We start from the raw sequence: 19,433 nt of genomic DNA on the forward strand, positions 1-19,433 counted from the left end.
AACTCCCATCAGACTCAGCATGGCCAATGGTTAAAAAAAATGATGGGAGCTGTAGTACAACAACATTGGGAGGGCTCCATGTTGGGTATCCCCAGTCTATATGGTGTCCCAAGCCCTGGCTGTATCTTTTCCTGCATGGTACAAGTCAGGCTTCAGGATACAACGGGTGCCACTTAGCAACAAGGGTGCCACCATTATGGCATCGTACACACATGCGATATTATATCAAATCCGAAAGAGAGATAGCACATTAAAAGTCAGTGTGGTATATTAGTTAAAGTGTTGGACTGGGGCCCAAGAGACCCAGATTCAAATCCCCACTCAGCCATGAAGCTCCCTGGGTAGATTTTGGGGAGGTCATTGTCTCTCACTCTAATCTACCCCATAGGGTTGTTGTGTAGAGAAAATGTGGAGAGGGGAAGGCATGTGTTCCGCGTTGAACTCTTTGGAGAAACAGTGGGATATAAATGTAATGACAAATGTGTGTATGTTTAAAAATGTGATGATCTTTACCTAATGACTGGAACTAGGGGGTGATTTATTTCTTTGAAAGAACTTATAAACCACTTCATATTTAAATTAATTCTAAGCAGTGTACAACCTATAAAAACAAAGAAGCATGGAAGTGTTTAAACAGCACAACCTAAAACCAATAAAACAGCAGTATAAAAACACATAAAAGCAAATCAACAAAATTCCAAAAGACTCTTTTCCCCATGCTGGATTGCAGATTAACCCCTTTCCTTCCTTTGGGTTCTTCACGCTGATACACCAGTCCAGGCTTCCCCAACATTAGACTACAACTCCCATCAGTCAGAAGCAATACAGTACAGCCATGTTGGCTGTGGCTGATGGAAGGTGTAGTCCAAAACAGATGGAGGGCACCAGGTTGACCAAGGATTTTTGCTATGTTGCTAATGACATTGAGCAAGGAGTTGTCTCCCTTGACTTGCTAAGCTGATTCAGAGAGAGAGAGAGAGAGAGAGGGACAGAGGGACAGAGGGGGACTGGCACCTGAGGTGATGAGGTGGAAGGCAAGCAACTGCAGTTTTACTTTATATTTAAAAAATGCCACCCACCGATTCCAGACTTTTGAGCGAAGGTGAATTCTGAAGTTGCTTCTTCAATAATTGGCTGCAGAGGTGCGGCAGTGCTTTGTTCCAGGGGAAGTTCTGTTTTGGTGTCTGAAACACCAGGGGTCCCCACAATTTGAAGTGGTGGGATGCCAACAGCCATTGTTAAGTGTACACAAACAATTCAGTCAGGGACAATCATCTTAGGCTGTGATCTTCTACAATCTTGTCTGATAGCATGTCCCATTTACTCAGATGTATGAGTAGATATGCATGGAATTCAAATTACAAGAAAGGAAATTCTGATTTAGGACAAAGAGCCTGTTGGAGGCGGGCTCTGTTCACCCTCTGTGCGGGCTCCATACGCACCCCCACCCTAGCTGCCCAGCTCATCAGGGGGGCACAACACTTGCCCTGGCCCGGGCCTGGCAACCCATGCTATACCAGGGATATATATGGATGCGGGTGGCACTGTGTGTTAAACCACTGTGCCACTTGGGCTTGCCGATCGGAAGGTTGGCGGTTCGAATCCCTGTGACGGGGTGAGCTTCTGTTGTTTGGTCCCAGCTCCTGCCAACCTAGTAGTTCAAAAGCACACAGTGCAAGTAGATAAATAGGTACCACTCTGGCAGGAAGGTAAACAGTGTTTCCGTGCACAGCTCTGGTTTCACCAGAAGTGGCTTAGTCATGCTGGCCACATGACCCGAAAAACTGTCTGCGGAAGCAGACAAACGCCAGCTTCCTTGGTTTGTTAAGCGAGATGAGCGTTGCAACCCCAGAGTCGTTCGCAACTGGACTTAATTGTCAGGGGTCCCTTTACCATATATATGTGTGTGTGTGTGTGTGTGTGTGCGCGCGCGCCGGGGAGCTATAAAGGAAACATGGTGGCAATTCTAACTCCAGTCTGCAAAGTTTACAGTTGTCATTCTCCCACTGTTTTTAATTCCAGTAATATGAGAAAACCAAACAGTTTGAGGGAGAACACAGTCTGTGGTTTGCATTGCAGAGGGATTATCTGTATTTAATTCTTTAAAAAGGAAGAAAGATTCAAGGCAGGGAACTAAACAATGCACATTTCCTCTCCCCATTCTGTAAATCTCTGTGTTAAACCTCATTTCAAAACTGCTTCTTGAAAGGCAGAAAGCAGATATAGATAGTGCCCAAATCCTCTACTATCCTGTCAACAGAGCATGAAATTTATGAGTGTTGGGCTGGAAAGGTCCCAGTTCTTATTTAAGAAATCCCTGGAGAGAAAAAAAAAAGATAAAGATAAAAAGAGCTGGCATAAAACAAGCACTGGTTTACAATTAGTGCAGTGAAGTAGAACTGTTATTTACTTACCTATTAGTTCAGGCTGTCTGAATGCATATAAATGGGGAAAATATAAGTTAAGTGGTTAATGTGCATGGGCATGGAACATAAAATCATAGAATTAGAAGGGATCCCCAGGGGTCATCTAGACTAAACCCCTGCAATGCAGGGATCACAGCTAAAAAAGCCCTAGCAGATGGCAATGCAAACTCTGCTTGAAAGCCTCCAATGAATGACAGTCCATCACCTTCCGGGGGAGTCACTTCCACCACTGAACTGTCAGAAAGTTATTTTTAGTGTTTAGCCAGAATCTGATTTCTTGTAAGTTGGGGTTTGGGTCCTACCCTCCAGAGCAAGAAAAAACAAGCTTGCTCCTTCTTCCATGGGACAGGCCTTCAGATATTTGAAGATGGCTATCGTATCTCCTCTCAATCTTCTCTAAACATACCCAGCTCCTTCAACCATTGCTCATAAGGTTTAGTTTCCAGAACTTTGGTAATCTTGGTTGCCTTCCTCTGCACACATTCTAGGTAGTCAATATCCTTCTTGAATTGTGGTCCCTAGGACTGGATACAGTGTTTCAGGTGTGGTGTGGTCTAACGAAGGCAGACTAGAGTAGTACTATTGTTTCCCATGATCTATTGATTCCCTTGACAACATACTTCTGTTGATGCAGCCTAGAATGGCATTATCTACTTTTGTTGTTGCATCACACTGTTGACTCATGTTAAGCATGTTGACTCATGTTAAGCATGTACGAAGACCCTGAGTTCCTTTTCACATGCACCACTGGCAAGCAATGTATTCCCCATCCTATATTTGTGCATATGGTTACTCCTGCTGGAGTGCAGAACCTTGCATTTGTCCCTACTGAATCCTTATCATCATCTCATATGTGTTTCTGTTCTGATTTTAGTTATAGCCCAACTCTTCAGTTTTTGTAATTGTCAATTGTTGATATAAAAACCTCAACCTGCCTGCCAGCTCTTCCCTTGCACAGCCTTCTTGTGTTCTATACAACATCAGCACAAATGCTGTAATCTTCACGTAGCTGCTAAATGTCAACAGCCTTGGAATTTGAAGCCTCTAGGATGCTGCAAACATGCATCCATCTGGACCAGTTCACAATTGCCTACAAGCTCCTATTTCCCACTGCTCTGTAGGTAACACAAAGCAATTTATCCTACAACTCTGACAACAGCTACTGAGCAATGCCCAGACTTTGCAGAGAAGTGTGAAGCTGCTTATGCATGTGAGACACCCTTCAACATTTCCCTGATGAAACATTTCCCTGTCCCATTCCATAACGATAATTTTACTACAGTGGTACCTCGGGTTACAGATGCTTCAGGTTACAGATGCTTCAGGTTACAGACTCTGCTAACCCAGAAATAGTACCTCAGGTACTATTTTGCTTCAGGATGAGAACTTTGCTTCAGGATGAGAACAGAAATCGTGCGGAGGTGGCGCAGTGGCAGTGGGAGACCCCATTAGCTAAAGTGGTACCTCAGGTTAAGAACAGTTTCAGGTTAAGAAGGGACCTCCAGAACAAATTAAGTTCTTAACCCGAGGTACCACTGTATTTATACCACACACATCTTAGTGCGTTGCCCCAGCCACTCCGGGCAGCTTCCAACATATATAAAAACATAAAGGTAAAAGGTAAAGGTACCCCTGCCCGTACGGGCCAGTCTTGCCAGACTCTGGGGTTGTGCGCCCATCTCACTCAAGAGGCCAGGGGCCAGCGCTGTCCGGAGACACTTCCGGGTCACGTGGCCAGCGTGACATCGCTGCTCTGGCCAGAGATATAAAAACATACTAAAACATTAAACATTAAACAAACTTCCCTATACAGAATTGCCTTCAGATGGCTCAGGGATCGGATAACGCCATACCCTCCATTTCTCCAATGAAAATAGGGACATCATAAGGAAAAGTGGGACATTCCAGGATCAAATCAGAAACCAGGATAGCTTCTCTAAATCAGAGACGTCCCTGGAAAATACGGACACTTGGAGGGTCAGGTTATCCCATTCCATAATGATTTTAATATTATTATTATTATTTTATTTTATTTTATTTTATTTTAATAATAATAATTTTATTATATGTACCTCACCTTTCTGATTGGGTTACCCCAACCACTCTAGGCAACTTCCAACATACATAAAACAGAATAAAACATTTAAAAAGATTCCCCATACAGGGCTGTCTTCTAAAGGTTGTAGTTACTTACCTGTTCAGTTCGGGGGTCACAAGACTCCACACCCCCTGATGAAAATAGAGATGTCCTAAGGAAAAGTGGGACATTCCGGGATCAAATCAGAAACTGGCACAGCTTCTGTCAATCCGGGATGGTCGGTGGAAAATAGGGACACTTGGAGGGTCTGCGCGCGCGCGCGCGCACACACACACACACACAGAATCTATCTGCTAATGAGAACTATGTGATTGACATTAACCGCTTGCTTATTTCACTAACTTAATTAAGACTGTTTGATAAACACACACACATTCATGCACACACAGGTCTCTCTCACACACAATGGAGGAAAGACAGGCTTTGAGCTTCGAGCTTGGATATTTAGCATGAGGACCTCTTGCACTAATGGTGCAATGCTACATTGAAGTACTTTCTGGCAAGAAGATGAGGTAAGAGCAGATGTGGGGTAGCCTTTCGGCATCCCTAGGAATGACAATGTCTACTATATCTCTAGTCTCCACATTTGTTGTTAGCATTGGGAGAGTGCCTTTCAGCCCTCTGGCGGCTGCAGGGAACGATCTGATCTCCATGCTATTTAATATCTACATAGAGCCATCAGGAGCGGTCATTAGGAGTTATGCAGTGATATTATTAAGTCAAATTGTAAACAACTTAAAGCATAAGGAGGATTGACATAAGCACGCGCAGCAAGAAATAATCAAAAGGGGATATCAAGGGGGAAATTACTAAATAGGCTTCAATAGGATCCCCAGATTCCTTTAACGGAATACTTTTGATCATTGATGGGCAGGTGATGGCCACACCTCCCCTCCACACACAAAATTAAGCCAATGCCTAACCGCCAAACCTGGAAAGTTGTGACGATTGCTAAGGGGGTAAGCAAAAAACCAAGTGGCCAGTGCCAATTTGCCAAATGGATAAAAATTCCTACTTGGCCCCTGTCCCAAGACAGGCGACTCACACAAAGTCCAAAGCAAGGCCGAGAACCTACACTAAGGGCGGGAGGGCGGGTGTTCAGCAGCACCAATCAAGTGCCTAGGGAGCTCTTGCACTGATGCTTATATTGTTCCTTAACCACCCCCACCCCTTTCCTGATTGGCTGTGACCCGTGATGCCTATTTAGAGAAATGAAACTTAGACCTAGAAATGAAACCTATTTAGTCAGGGGTGTGTCTAGGGACCCAGTCGCAAGAAGGACCACCTTCTGGGGACGATCCTGTTTGCATTTGCTTTGGAAGCTTCTTCCCTTAAAATTTTAGATCTCACAGAGATGGCAGATCTTCTTACTACTTTGGTCTGCAGAAGTGGCTCCATGATGGAACGTCCAAAAGGAGGGAATAAATTATGACCACTGAGGTCCCTTCCAACAGTACAATTTCACAATTCTATGAAATAATAAAGGCTTGGATCCAATGCCAGGCCTGTGTGGAGCTGACCCACTGAAATTAATAGGCATGTTTAACATATTCCCGTTAATTTCAATGGCCTGCTACAAGCAGAATTTTGTTGGATGCAGCCCAAAAGTCATGCATTCCTCAAATTCCATTTAACACATTCCTATTCACATCTGATCGCTGGGATATTTAATAGCAGCCTTTGCTCCAGACCTTGATGTGGGCATTGGTGTCCACTGTTAATGAAAACCAGTATGAGAAATGTAAGTTGCTTTAAAAAAAGAAAAGAAAAAGAAAGAACAACAGCAACTTTGTTCCTTAACATCCACCCGTGTTTCTTTCTTGTACTCTTTTTTTTCATTGCAAGAGTTTAAAATAACATATAATAAAGTTGTCTGCCCCAGAGCCTTTTGACATCAGTTCTTGAAAATTTCCAATCCTGGGGATAGAATCTCATCTGTCCAAGGTCACGATGGCTGATATCTCAGAACTTCATCAGCAACTGAACTATGCTGAATGTTTCCTTAGAAAATTCTTCTCACCAATTTCAGATTTCTTCTTGTGTCACAAGAACCTTGGGGTTTTTTTAGATTCCATTTTGGTTTCCATTTTGAGTTCAAAGCAAAATGCTTGGGGCCATGGAACGCATAGCTTCCCTAAAAGCAGAGGTCAGCCCCAAGAGCTTGGTGCTTCCTAGGAGAGCATGTCCGCTACATACTGGGTCAAAATGAGCCAAATTCTGCACGGCACATGGTGAAAGTGGATAGAGAAATGCTTTTTATTACACTGGAACTTATGGGCATCTAGTGAAGATGAATGTTGGAAGATTCGTGATAGATAAAAGAAAGTACTTCTTCACACAGCCCATAGTTAAAGGATGGAACTCAGAGTCCTTTTTGTTGGGGATAATTCCAATGGAAATTCCCAGGTGTCAAAAAAGGTTATTTATGTATGCCACTACTGAATTATGGTGCTGGATGAGCCTCTTGAGAGTCCCATGGACTGCAAGTAGATCAAACCTATCCATTCTGAAGGAAATCAGCCCTGAGTGCTCAGTGGAAGGACAGATCCTGCAGCTGAGGCTCCAAGACTTTGGCCACCTCATGAGAAGAGAAGACTCCCTGGAAAAGACCCTGATGTTGGGAAAGATGGAGGGCACAAGGAGAAGGGGACGACAGAGGACAAGATGGTTGGACAGTGTTCTTGAAGCTACCAGCATGAGTTTGACCAAACTGTGGGAGGCAGTGGAAGACAGGAGTGCCTGGCGTGCTCTGGTCCATGGCTCTGGTCCTATGCCAAAATTGGGTATTTAGTGTGGTAGCACCTGCTCTCATTGCATATTGGACAGGCACCAACACTATTGTCTTTTGAGTACCTAATAAAGATGTCTCTCTATCAGCTAGCTTCCTAAATGGATGTATTTATCCCAGCCGGTATGGATATTGGACTTGAATTGGTTTTTTATATAGTAGGTAGGAAAGCATGGTATTAATCCTACTGGAATTAAGCCTTCCCAAATTATTATAATAATTTCTTTATTAAATTTCTATACCCCTCTTAAATTCTGATGAATATTTCATTACAAAAGCTAGAGTTTCCTACTTATCAGGATAAAATATCTGATCATCAGTGTTTTTTTAAATTATCATTTGATTGTCCTGGACTATAAGCAAGGCTATGAAGGGGTTGGTTTTCTAGCAACCAAATCAATAAATTGAATTAATCAATCATGGAAAAGTTTTGTTTCTTTCTAAGAATTAAAACATAGCAGTGGCTTGGGTGTGTGGAAATCAAACCCTGAATATGATACTGTGACTCTTTCAAAATTGCTATTGAGCTCAGCTCTCATTCTGCACAGAGATCTAAGCACTCATATAATATCCCAGTTAAATATCTTTAACACCAAAGTTTGCTGTCTAGAAAATTCATCCTAATTTCTATTTTACATGCTCCCTAATGTGGAAGCTGGTTGGGATAATCCATTTATTGTTGGAGCACCATAGATAGTAATAAAAAAATGAACACTGCCCCTTAATTATTATTTTGTATAGGTAAGATCATGCAAACCAAAATTTGGGAACTTGAGGCACCCAGCTGGGAAGATTTGAACAAAAAATCCATTATTTATCCTTAACTCTAACTTAAAGGAGAGAAAGGGAAAGAAATATATAGGAAATGACACTTCCTCTCCCTCTCCAGCATGGACTGAAACTGTAGGCTCATTTACACTTGCAGCATTCTCCATGAATGTTGAAATTACAACAGCAGGATCATCTAGGTTGTAACTTAAGGGTTAATTCTGTTAGTGTTAAAGTCTACCAGCCATAAGGGGGAAGGGTGGAGGTCTTCTTTAGCAACGCAGCAGAGCAGCATGATTTTTACTGAGGTAGCACATGCTCTGATTTGCTGTCTGTTTTCGGAGGGAGCTTTCCCCCTGCATGTTTAGTTGAATGCCTCCCTGCTATAAACAAGGCCTAAACTAAGAAAGCCCAAACATCTCTGTTCCCTTTTTCTTCAAATTATACACAATTTTTGTGTTCCGTATCAAAGTGTTTTCAGGATTTCCTTTCTCATCAGTGGCCATCTCTAGGCCTCGCTGTATGCTCTCCAAAGCTTGTGGAACAAGGCCTCACATAGCCTCTCAAAGACTTGGATTGCCTGGATTGTTACCTAGAACAACATGAGAAGAACTTGGTGGGCTACCTTTGCCTTCTCTGTGCATTATGGGAGTGGATTTTGGGCTCCGTTCCAGATTACAAAAGTTGGGAGAAACCTTGAAGGTTAAAAGACCCTCCTGACTCAATGCACGGTCTGATACCATTGGTATCTGTCTACCCTCCTTGCTTAAATATATCCAGCAAAGGAGAGTCTTCTGGCTCCATTGAGGAACAGCACTTAATGTCAGAGTTTATCCTGTTGTTTTTCACTGAGCTCTGCTTTCCTGCAATTTCCACCCATTGGAACGTACGGAGCTGCCTTGTACCGCGTCTCTGACAAAAGGACCAAGTCACCAGGAACCCAATTAAGAGTGATCTCCATATAAACATATGCATTAGCCTCATGCCAAGGACACTGAGTAATTACAAGCAAAGGCCGCTACGTGAACAACAACGCAACACTCCAAAGAGTACAGCACATGGAGACGGCAAAACAATTATCCAAACAGTCCAGGACAGGATCTCCAAGGCTGAGCATCATTCCATAGTTCTTCAGACACCAATTGGAGGATATACAAGGATGGCAGTTATTAACCCTTGATTGCCTCAATTCTTCTTTCTGGGTTTTCTTCCTCTCATGGAAAATCCTGCTGAAAACCTGTGAGATGCTCCTGAGAATCCAAGTATAGCCAAGACAATTTCAACTCCAAACAGCTCAATAAAGGAGGATTGTTTTCAACACACATAGAGGAGGGGTGAACATATAAAAGCTGCTGGTCCATCAGGCTCAGTATAGTTGACACTGACTGACAGCAGTTGTCCAGGGTAAACATCTAACTGACTTTTAGAAGACATCTGTAGGCAGACCTGTACTGGGAGGTTTTTAATGTTTGAGGTTTCTTGTGTTCTTTGTTGGAAGCAAGAAATCAGATACTGCAATCGGATGCTCTGCCACTGAGCTTCCCCAGATGTAGTGGCGATGGCATTCTGATGCTCACACTTCTCAGCTTTGTGGGTTGGAAGCAACTACATTGCTGGATTGGGGCACCCAAGGCCGGCCTACCCATAAGCCTAGGTTAGGCAACCGCCTCAGGTGGCAGGAACCCAGGGGTAGCAGATCCCAGGGTTGATCTTTCTCTCTCTCCCCCCCCAATATTGATCTTCACTCACCCCTTCTTCCCTAGTGGGAAGAAGGGCACCCCATTTTGGGGTACACCTCAGGTGTTGAAATGCATTGGGCCAGCCCTGGGAGCATTGGCTTATTTTCTGTCGCCCAGAGGGAATTGTTGTTTTCTCCTTTTCCCAAATAAAGAGATGCTTTTAAAGAAAAGCAATGTTTTAAAACATTTATCAGTAGAATCAGCTGCGAGTAAATCGCTGCTTATTTTGGATCAAACTTCCTGTGGCTCACAGCCATGAGAAACAAATGACCGACATTTGATATGTTGTTATCACGTTGTCACTTCTTTTGCAGCTTAACCGAAAAGAAACTATCCCCCCCCCCAGTGCCTTTTCAAGAAGTTCTGGTCCGTTCCATCATGCATTCCAGATGCATTCATTTTCTTGCTGTGTGTTAAAAGTCCTGGAATCATAGCATCGTAGAATTGGGAGAGACTCTCAATGCAGGAATCACAGCTAAAGCATCCCTGAAAGATGGCCTCCAGTGAAGGAGAGTATTCTAAAACTAACAAGAAGCTTTAGGCTTCTGTGCAGACACAATTCTAGGACACTTATTAGAAGGTTACACATTAACATAAAGGTTTAACATAACATAAACCTTGTGACGTGTACATAATTGGAACAGAAACTGTAAGAGTAGAAGTATACCAAGAAACCCGCAACGGGATAGGAAGGAAGTCGAGGCGTGAGCCAACGCAATGTGAATAAGATGATGGTACCAAGGAATGATTGTTAAGAGTGTTTGTTTTAGTTTTTGATTGTTTGTTCTGGTTTGTTTTCTGTTTTCTGTTTAACTAAAAATCTCAATAAAAATAAATTTTTTTAAAAAAAGAATTACTTTTATAATGAAATGATTTTAGAATGTTGTATTATTTTATTATTGTTAGCTGCCCTGAGCCCGGCTTCGGCTGGGGAGGGTGGGATATAAATAAAATTTATTATTATTATTTTTAAAAAAGAAGAAGAAAAAAAAGAAGGTTACACATTTATCACCAGAATTTCATGCTAAGGCAACTATGCAAAATGTTGCCCACCAGAGACTATTTTCCCCTTAAAATCGGGCACACAACCCATAGGACAAATAAAGGTTGGATCCACAGACTGGAAAAGGCAAGCGGGACAAGCAACAAAATGTTGCAGCATGGAATATGCCTAGTCAGTGTTCCAACCAGCTTTCCTTCTTTCAAGATCTTCTTCTTTGGTGATCACTCATATCTGAGTAAGATTGTCTTTCATAAACATGGGTTTAACAGTGAGTCTGTCAGTGACTGTGGAGGCCAATTCTGGATCCACTCGTCCTTCCAAAGTGGGGACATAGGTTTCCAGGTGGAGGTTGATCACGGTGTGGATTTGCCAAGCGTGTCTTCCTCTTAGCATGTTTCTCTCTTTCGTCCTGAGTTCGAGTGTCTTCAAAGCCCATGTCACCTTTGGGAAAGGCTGTTCTCCAGTTGGAGCACTCACAGGCCAATGTTCTTTTTTAAAGATTTGCCTTGAGAGGGTCTTTAAACCTCTTTTGTTGACCACCAGTGTTACGCTTTCCATTTTAAAGTTCTGAATAGCATAGTTGCTTTGGAAGATGATAATCAGGCACCTGCACAACATGACCAGTTCAACAAAGTTGATGTTGAAGAATCATTGCTACGACAATGGTGATCTTTGCTTCTTACAGTACACTGGCATTAGTCTGCCTGTCTTCCCAAGTGTTGTGTAATTTTTTTTTGAAACATTGTTGATGGAATCTTTCGAGGAGTTGGAGATGGCGTTTATAAGTGGTCCATGTTTCACAAGCATACAGTAAAGTTGGTAGTACTATAACTTTGTAAACAAGCATTTTGGTTTCCCTTTGAATGTCCTGGTCCTCAAACACTCTGCACTTCAGTCGGGAGACAGCCGCACTCACAGAGATCAGGCGATGCTGGTTATCGGCATCAATGTCAGCCCTTGTGGAAAGATAACTGCCCAGATAGGAGAAGTGTTCAAGATTTTCCAGAGTTACACCATTGAGTTGGATATGTGGCACTTTGTGGTTGTTTTGTGCTTGTTGGTGCAGCACTTTTGTTTTTTGGATGTTGAGCAATAGGCCAAGCTTTTCATAAGCTTCTGCAAAGATATTGTGCTGGTGCCGGGGGGAAGGTTACCGTTGGTGTAGTCAAAGTCTGGTCCTGGGTCAATAGCCTGGAAACAGTTCCGAAGGAGTGGGGCGAGGTCCGAAGCAGGAAGCTGGGCGGGGACAGGAACACTGGAGGAACAGGACTGGATGCTGGCTGAAACAGCTCTTCATCGACGTTGCTCCCGCAACCTGGGACCGGGCTGACTGGCCTTTATCTTCTCTGAGGCCAGGGGCGGTCCCGGCCCCCAGGAGACCCACCTCTCCTGGCCTTAAGGCGAGCACTCCTCCTGGGAGAAACCAGTTCCCTTCGCCTCTCTGCCCTGAGCCTCTGCAGTTCAGGAGAGGCTGAAGGGTTACTGGGCCCAGGGGGAGACTCACCTGCAGGCACTGAGTCCTCAATCACCTCTGGAGCCAGAGTGGAATCACCTGGTGCCTGCTCCTGAGGATCCGGCACAGGTGCAGGCGCTTCAGAATCAAGGCCCTGCCCCAGTTCAGCCGGCCCTGGAGACGGGGACTCCTGTGCAGGCTGGGATTCCTCTGGTTCAGCCTCTGAATCCCAGGCCATCACAGATATTTAGGATGGTTTGGAGGTCATCCTCTGAGTGCACACACAAAATACTCTTTGCCAGGACAGTACAAATCCAGTTCTTAACTCAAAAGTAGTGGCTGCTCTGACTCCCCCAGCAGTAAGTGGGTCAGCCAATCTGGATTGGGCTTGAGAACATGGCCAGAGGTTGCAATTTAGCACTTTTTCAAACCCTGCAGTACCAGGATTTCTTGTTCTACTGTAGTTCAGTAAAGAGGCATTTAGGCAAGGAAGCATTTCAGCTGGAGTTATCCCCACTCTCTGTTGTCTTATCTTTATCAGTGGTTTGTTCAGCTCAGGGATGTTGAAGAAATTCAATTCAGTTCACGTTGCAAGGTGAACGCCTACCTAATAAATCACCATTTCTGAAACAATGTGCAACCCAAAACACAACCATCCTTTGAAATTTACACTTCATTGAATTTTGCAGTGCAGCTTTTCAGCTATGTTATGTGTACAAATATGCATATATGAGGGTCATCAGCCCGACACCTTCACCATACTCTTTATGGCACCTGTCAAAAAAAATTTTCTTTGGGCAAAGCAGACATGTAGAAAGTTGACTTGTTTTAGTCTGGTTTTTAGCTTGCTGATTTTGATTATATTTTTGAATGTTTTAAAAGGTTGTTAATTTTTTCTTACTGATAACTTCATTGCATTATTGCTTTATTCTTTTTGTACATCACTTTGACAACGAACATGACCAATGATCAGGGATGATGGGAATTATAGTCCAGAAATATCTACAAAGTCACATCCTGCTTATCCCTGATCTTGATGTTTATTTATTGCTTTTTCTGCCACACCATTTGAGTTCTTCCGCTTTTGTGACTGTTTGAGGCAGCTCCTTGCACATTGCTTTAGAGACGGATTCCCCCCCCCGCCCCCGAATTCAATTGTCTCTTGTTGTGGGTCACTTCTTAAAATGCCTTTTGCATTTTAAAACACCTAGTGGGTCTCTACAAGCACTGCAACATGGTCTACAAATATAGTAAACATGTGGATAACAATAAATGTAGCCTTCTTGTGGGGAAGGTGCAAAATTAATAAATAACCCACCCTATCCTACCTGATCCCTTTCAGTAAAGTCCATCACAGATGCCCATTCCTTTCCTTCATTCTCAGCCCTACCAAAAAAAGAAATATCCACTCAGCTTTATTTCTCCTTTACATCTGCAGGTGAGGCAGTGGAAGTGCTGGACCAGGGTCTTGCCTCGGTAATGGACTGGATGGGAGCCAACAAATGGAAGCTCAAGAGTGAGGCACTGTTAGAGCAGATGGGTGGGAGGTCACCTGCTCTTGATAGGGTTATGCTTCCTTTGAAGGAGCAGGTTTGTAGCTTGGGGGTACTCCTGGATCCTTTGCTGTCGCTCAAGGCTCAGGTGGACTCAATGACCTGGAGTGCCTTCCATCAGCTTCAGCTGGAGGCCAAGCTGTGCCCCTATCTGGACAGGGATAGCCTAACTACTGATGTCTATGCTCTGGTAACCTCAAGGTTAGATTACTGCAATGTGTTATACCTAGGGCTGCCTCTGAAGATGGTTCGGAAACTTCAGCCGGTACAGAATTCAGCAGCCAGGTTGCTCAATGGAGTAAGCTGGTTTGAGCATATTACACAGATCCTGGTCCAACTGCACTGGCTACTGATTAGTTTACAGGCTCAATTCAAAGTGCTGGTTTTGACCTATAAAGCCTTAAACGTCTCAGGACTGCAGTACCTCAAGGACCACCACTTTCCATATGAGTCTACCCAGACCCTGAGATCATCCTCTGAGGCCCTTCTTCATGTGCCTCCTCCTTGAGAGTTATAGAGGGTGGCGACACAAGAACGGGGCCTTCCCTGCAGTGGCTCCCCATCTGTGGAATGCTCTCCCTATGGAAGTTCATCTGGTGCCTTCATTATACACCTTTAGGCGCCAGGCAAAATGTTCCTTTTTAAGCAGGCCTTTGGATGACCTAATCAACATCCTGTACACTTTAAAATGTGGGTCTTTTGCGGGGGGTGTTATTGGATTATTGTTTTTATTTTGATTTTATATATTGTGAGCTTTTTTGTGAACTGCCCTGAGACCTCCAGGTATAGGGCGGTATATAAATTCAATAAATAATGATGATGATGATGATGATGATTAGCATCAATAGGAGTATAGCATCTAGATCAAGGGAAGTAATAGTGCCACTGTATTCTGCTCTGGTCAGACTTCACCTGGAGTACTGTGTCCAGTTCTGGGCACCACAGTTCAAGAAGGACACTGACAAACTGGAACGTGTCCAGAGGAGGGCAACCAAAATGGTCAAAGGCCTGGAAATGATGCCTTATGAGGAACGGCTAAGGGAGCTGGGCATGTTTAGCCTGGAGAAGAGGAGGTTAAGGGGTGATATGATAGCCATGTTCAAATATATAAAAGAATGTCACATAGAGGAGGGAGAAAGGTTGTTTTCTGCTGCTCCAGAGAAGCGGACACAGAGCAATGGTTCCAAACTACAAGAAAGAAGATTCCACCTAAACATTAGGAAGAACTTCCTGACAGTAAGAGCTGTTCAACAGTGGAATTTGCTGCCAAGGAGTGTGGTGGAGTCTCCTTCTTTGGAGGTCTTTAAGCAGAGGCTTGACAACCATATGTCAGGAGTGCTCTGATGGTGTTTCCTGCTTGGCAGGGGGTTGGACTCGATGGCCCTTGTGGTCTCTTCCAACTCTATGATTCTATGATTCTATGAAACTATGATGTTGCAAACTTACAGTGGTGGTGGTTGTTTTTTAAGACATCAGAAGAACATCAAATGTAGATGTTCATTAGGGCAGCTTCTAAAGTGGCAAGCACACACTGCTCCCTCCTGATCACATAACTTCGTCTAACATAAGTTGGAGAATCACCCAACTTCCCTGAGTTTGCAATCAAACTGAGACGGCTAATTAAAAGAGCTACCCAAACATATAAAGCTTCTAATCAGATGGTGAGTATTATCAGATCTTTGCAAACTGGTTATTAATGATGAGTAATAGCTTAACGAGGCTGCAAAGCTAAATGCTACAGCAGAAACAAGGTTAGGATAACAGTTCGGTCCTCTGGGTTCATCTGAGTAATAGCAGCAATAGCAATGCAAATTGCCTATATGACATCACAATTTTCTCAGAACTGTTGGACAGCTGTGGGAAAAGAGGCCACCTATGGTGGGACTGCCCACAGATGCAGTGGTACCTCGGGTTACAGACACTTCAGGTTACAGACTCCGCTAACCCAGAAATAGTACCTCAGGTTAAGAACTTTGCTTCAGGATAAGAACAGAAATCGTGTGGCGGCAGCGGGAGGCCCAATTAGCTAAAGTGGTACCTCAGTTTAAGAACAGTTTCAGATTAAGAACGGACATCCAGAACAAATTAAGTTCTTAACCCGAGGTACCACTGTATTGAAATTCTGGACAATGGTTTGTGAAGAAGTGACCAAATGCTCACACGATGTTAGAGAGGAGGTTGAGGAGTACTGCTCTGATGAGCAATGGTGGGAGCCTCCACCACCCTACTCCTGACCAGGATCCTGAAGCTGCCCAGGAGCAGTGGAGCAGTATAGATGTGGAACAATGGTTTGCAGAGGGGCATAGTTCTGAAGACAAAAGTTGGGGCGAACTGGGGGGTGAACAGCAAAGCCAAGAAGAACTGGAAGAGAGAGAACCAACAGACTCTCTCTCTCTCTCTCTGGAAAGTATTCAACATATCAGCAGCGGCGTAGCGTGGGTTGTCAGCACCAGGGGCAAGGCAAGTAATTTGCGCCCCCTAACCCGGGGCAAGGCAAGTAATTTGCGCCCCCTAACCTGGGGCAAGGCAAGTAATTTGCGCCCCTAACCCCTAACCTGCCACCGCTGCCAGCTTCTTCTTGCTGCTGCCTGGGCTGGGGTATTTACGGTAAGGTAGCCACGGCGGCGGCAGCGGGTCCGTGTGAGGTGATCTGAGGCGAGTTGCCGCTGGCGCTGCCGCCCAAACGACGCCACTTGCCCGGAGGAGGAGGAGGGCAGAGAGGCGAGGAAAATGCAACATGGCCCAGCAGCTCAGCAGCGGCGGCGGCGGCGGGGCTGTGAGGAGGGGCTGCCTGGTGCGCCCTCCGCGGCCCTGACACGCGGGGACCGTGGCGAGCGCTGAGAGCCGCTGCCTGCCGGACGCCTTCAGCCCGGACGCACGCACAGCTCGTCGGTTCCGAGAGACATGGGGCTCTGCTACAGCCTGCGCCCAAGGCTCTTTGGCGACTCTGGAGGCGGTGAGCGCGCCCCCCCCAGATGTTGCGCCCGGTGCGGCCGGCCCCCCCTGCACCCCCCACGCTACGCCACTGCATATCAGTCCAAGGTCACATAGAGCAGATAAGGTGGCTACATGAAAAGCACAGTGGTTGCGAGATGAGGTTGCAAGGGACGGAAGTGACTAGGGGGGAAGTGGGTGGAAACCTTAATTGTGAACACCTTCATTCTGAGAATGGCTGCTATGTTCTTTTGCTGTGATCATTAAAGTCTCTTTAAATGGTAAAGGTAAAGGTAAAGGTACCCCTGCCCGTACGGGCCAGTCTTGACAGACTCTGGGGTTGTGCGCCCATCTCACTTAAGAGGCCAGGGGCCAGCGCTGTCCGGAGACACTTCCGGGTCACGTGGCCAGCGTGACATCGCTGCTCTGGCGAGCCAGAGCCGCACACGGAAACGCCGTTTACCTTCCCGCTGGTAAGCGGTCCCTATTTATCTACTTGCACCCGGAGGTGCTTTCGAACTGCTAGGTTGGCAGGCGCTGGGACCGAGCAGCGGGAGCGCACCCCGCCGCAGGGATTCGAACCGCCGACCTTTCGATCGGCAAGTCCTAGGCGCTGAGGCTTTAACCCACAGCGCCACCTGCGTCCCTTCTTTAAATGGTAGGTGACTCTTTTTACTTTGTCCTGCTTATCTATGGCATAAGGGGGTGGGGGGAAGCCGAGTCCCCAAAGCCTGATACACATCCCATTCCAACCACCTTCACTACAGTTTTGCTTACTAAATCTATGGGATTATCAATCAAAAGAGTCTAGCACTCAGGAACTCTTGAAATGGACGCTGGAAGATGCCAGACCCTCAATTGCCCCCAAATGGAAAACCTTACAGAAGTTGCAACTTTTGCTCTGGTATTTTAAAAATGTGGAGTTTAGCATTAGCTGAAAAAATAAGTCATAAATTACATGCTTCAAAGGCTTAGAGGACCCTGAAATATCCTATGGTGTTTGGTGGGTTTGTGTCTTATAAACAACAAATATAGGTCCACGGGACTCCCTCTCTGCAATAACGTGAAATTTGGATTTTCTGGTGGTCTTAAGTACTTTAGCAACCTAATATTGAGTCTCTCCTGGATGAGAATGAGGTGCTCCTTTTTGTACTTTTATTATTTTTATTGCATTGATTTTACTTCAATAAAATCTTTAAAAGGATAATAAAAAAGCAATATGTTCCAGAGCTCACGTTACCCTCAACAAGTATAAAATCTGTATACACAAATGGTTGAGTTGCACGCTCATAAAGTTAGTCACATGTAGCATTCAATGAGTGTACTATCTGTGTACACAATAGTTTCACAAATGTTCCCTGACATCTTCAGGTAGGGCTGGGAATGTCTCCTGTATGAAGTACTAGAGCATGGGTAGAAAAACTAAGGCCCGGGGACCGGCCCAATCGCCTTCTAAATCCAGCCCATGGACAGTCCGGGAATCAGCATGTTTTTACATGAGTAGAATGTGTCCTTTTATTTAAAATGCATCTCTGGTTTATTTGTGGGGCATAGGAATTCATTCTCCCCCCCCAAAAAAAAATACAGTCTGGCCCCCCACAAGGTCTGAGGGACAGTGGACCGGCCCCCCTGCTGAAAAAGTTTGCTGACCCCTGTCCTAGAGAGCTGCTACCCATCTGTGCAGACAATGCTGATCTGGATAGACCAATGGTCCAAATCAAGGATAAGACAGCTCCCTATTTTCCTTTGCCTTTGTAGACTCTGCCTTATATTTACTATCTACATTGGCTCCCAGTACGTTTCCAAGCACAGTTCAAAGTGTTGGTGCTGACCTTTAAGCCTGGCCTCAGTCCAGTATACCTGAAGGAGCGTCTCCACCCCCATCGTTCTGCCCGGACACTGAGGTCCAGCGCCGAGGGCCTTCTGGCGGTTCCCTCACTGTGAAAAGCCAAGTTACAGGGAACCAGGCAGAGGGCCTTCTTGGTAGTCGTGTCCGCCCTGTGGAACACCCTCCCATCAGACGTCAAAGAGAAGAACAACTACCAGACTTTTAGAAGACATCTGAAGGCAGCCCTCTTTAGGGAAGCTTTTAATGTTTAACAGACCACTGTATTTTAATACTTTGATGGAAGCTACCCAGAGTGGCTGGGGAAATCCAGCCATATGGGCAGGGTATAAATAATTCTATTCTATTCTATTCTATTCTATTCTATTCTATTCTATTCTATTCTATTCTATTGTCTAGTCTATCAATACTCACCTACCTGCCCAATTTCCAGCTCCTACTTGAGTCCTTCAGCTTCCTGAAACCTAAAGTACACACTTCAGTTCATCTCCCGTCCAGTTTCCATCCCACATTCATCATGCTCTGTCTTGCCCATTTCTACACAACAACCAATGCAGCAATCTGGATTGCCCCCACACTCCTGGCACAACAGCAGCTAGCATTCCAACACTGTGCCTTTTCTTTTTTGTAAAATGGTGGAGTAATCATCAAGATCAGGCTACATTTAAGCTGTCGTACAATGCTTCCAGATCGATTCCAAAGATCATTCTTTTGTTCTTTAACCTTAAGGTGACACATGTAAAAACAACAACACAAAAAACCCCAAACAGCTTGTGTGCTATGCTGAATGTCCCTAAATCTCCCTCTGTCGTGGAAGGAGCCAAA

General features: G+C 44.8%; 1 long non-coding RNA gene across 1 annotated transcript in view; it reads right to left on the reverse strand.

Moving 5' to 3' along the window:
- Positions 1-16,989, reverse strand: part of LOC307224471 — a 560,506-nt gene extending 543,517 nt beyond the window's left edge. Inside the window, exons 1-2 of the long non-coding RNA XR_013842558.1 lie at positions 16,838-16,989; positions 15,721-16,222 (exon numbers count right to left, since the gene is read on the reverse strand). This is a non-coding gene — a long non-coding RNA (uncharacterized lncRNA). The remainder of the gene's footprint in view (positions 1-15,720; positions 16,223-16,837) is intronic.
- Positions 16,990-19,433: the final 2,444 nt, after the last annotated feature.

This window comes from Podarcis cretensis (genome assembly GCF_951804945.1).
Source record: "Podarcis cretensis genome assembly, chromosome: 9".
NCBI lineage: Eukaryota > Metazoa > Chordata > Lepidosauria > Squamata > Lacertidae > Podarcis > Podarcis cretensis.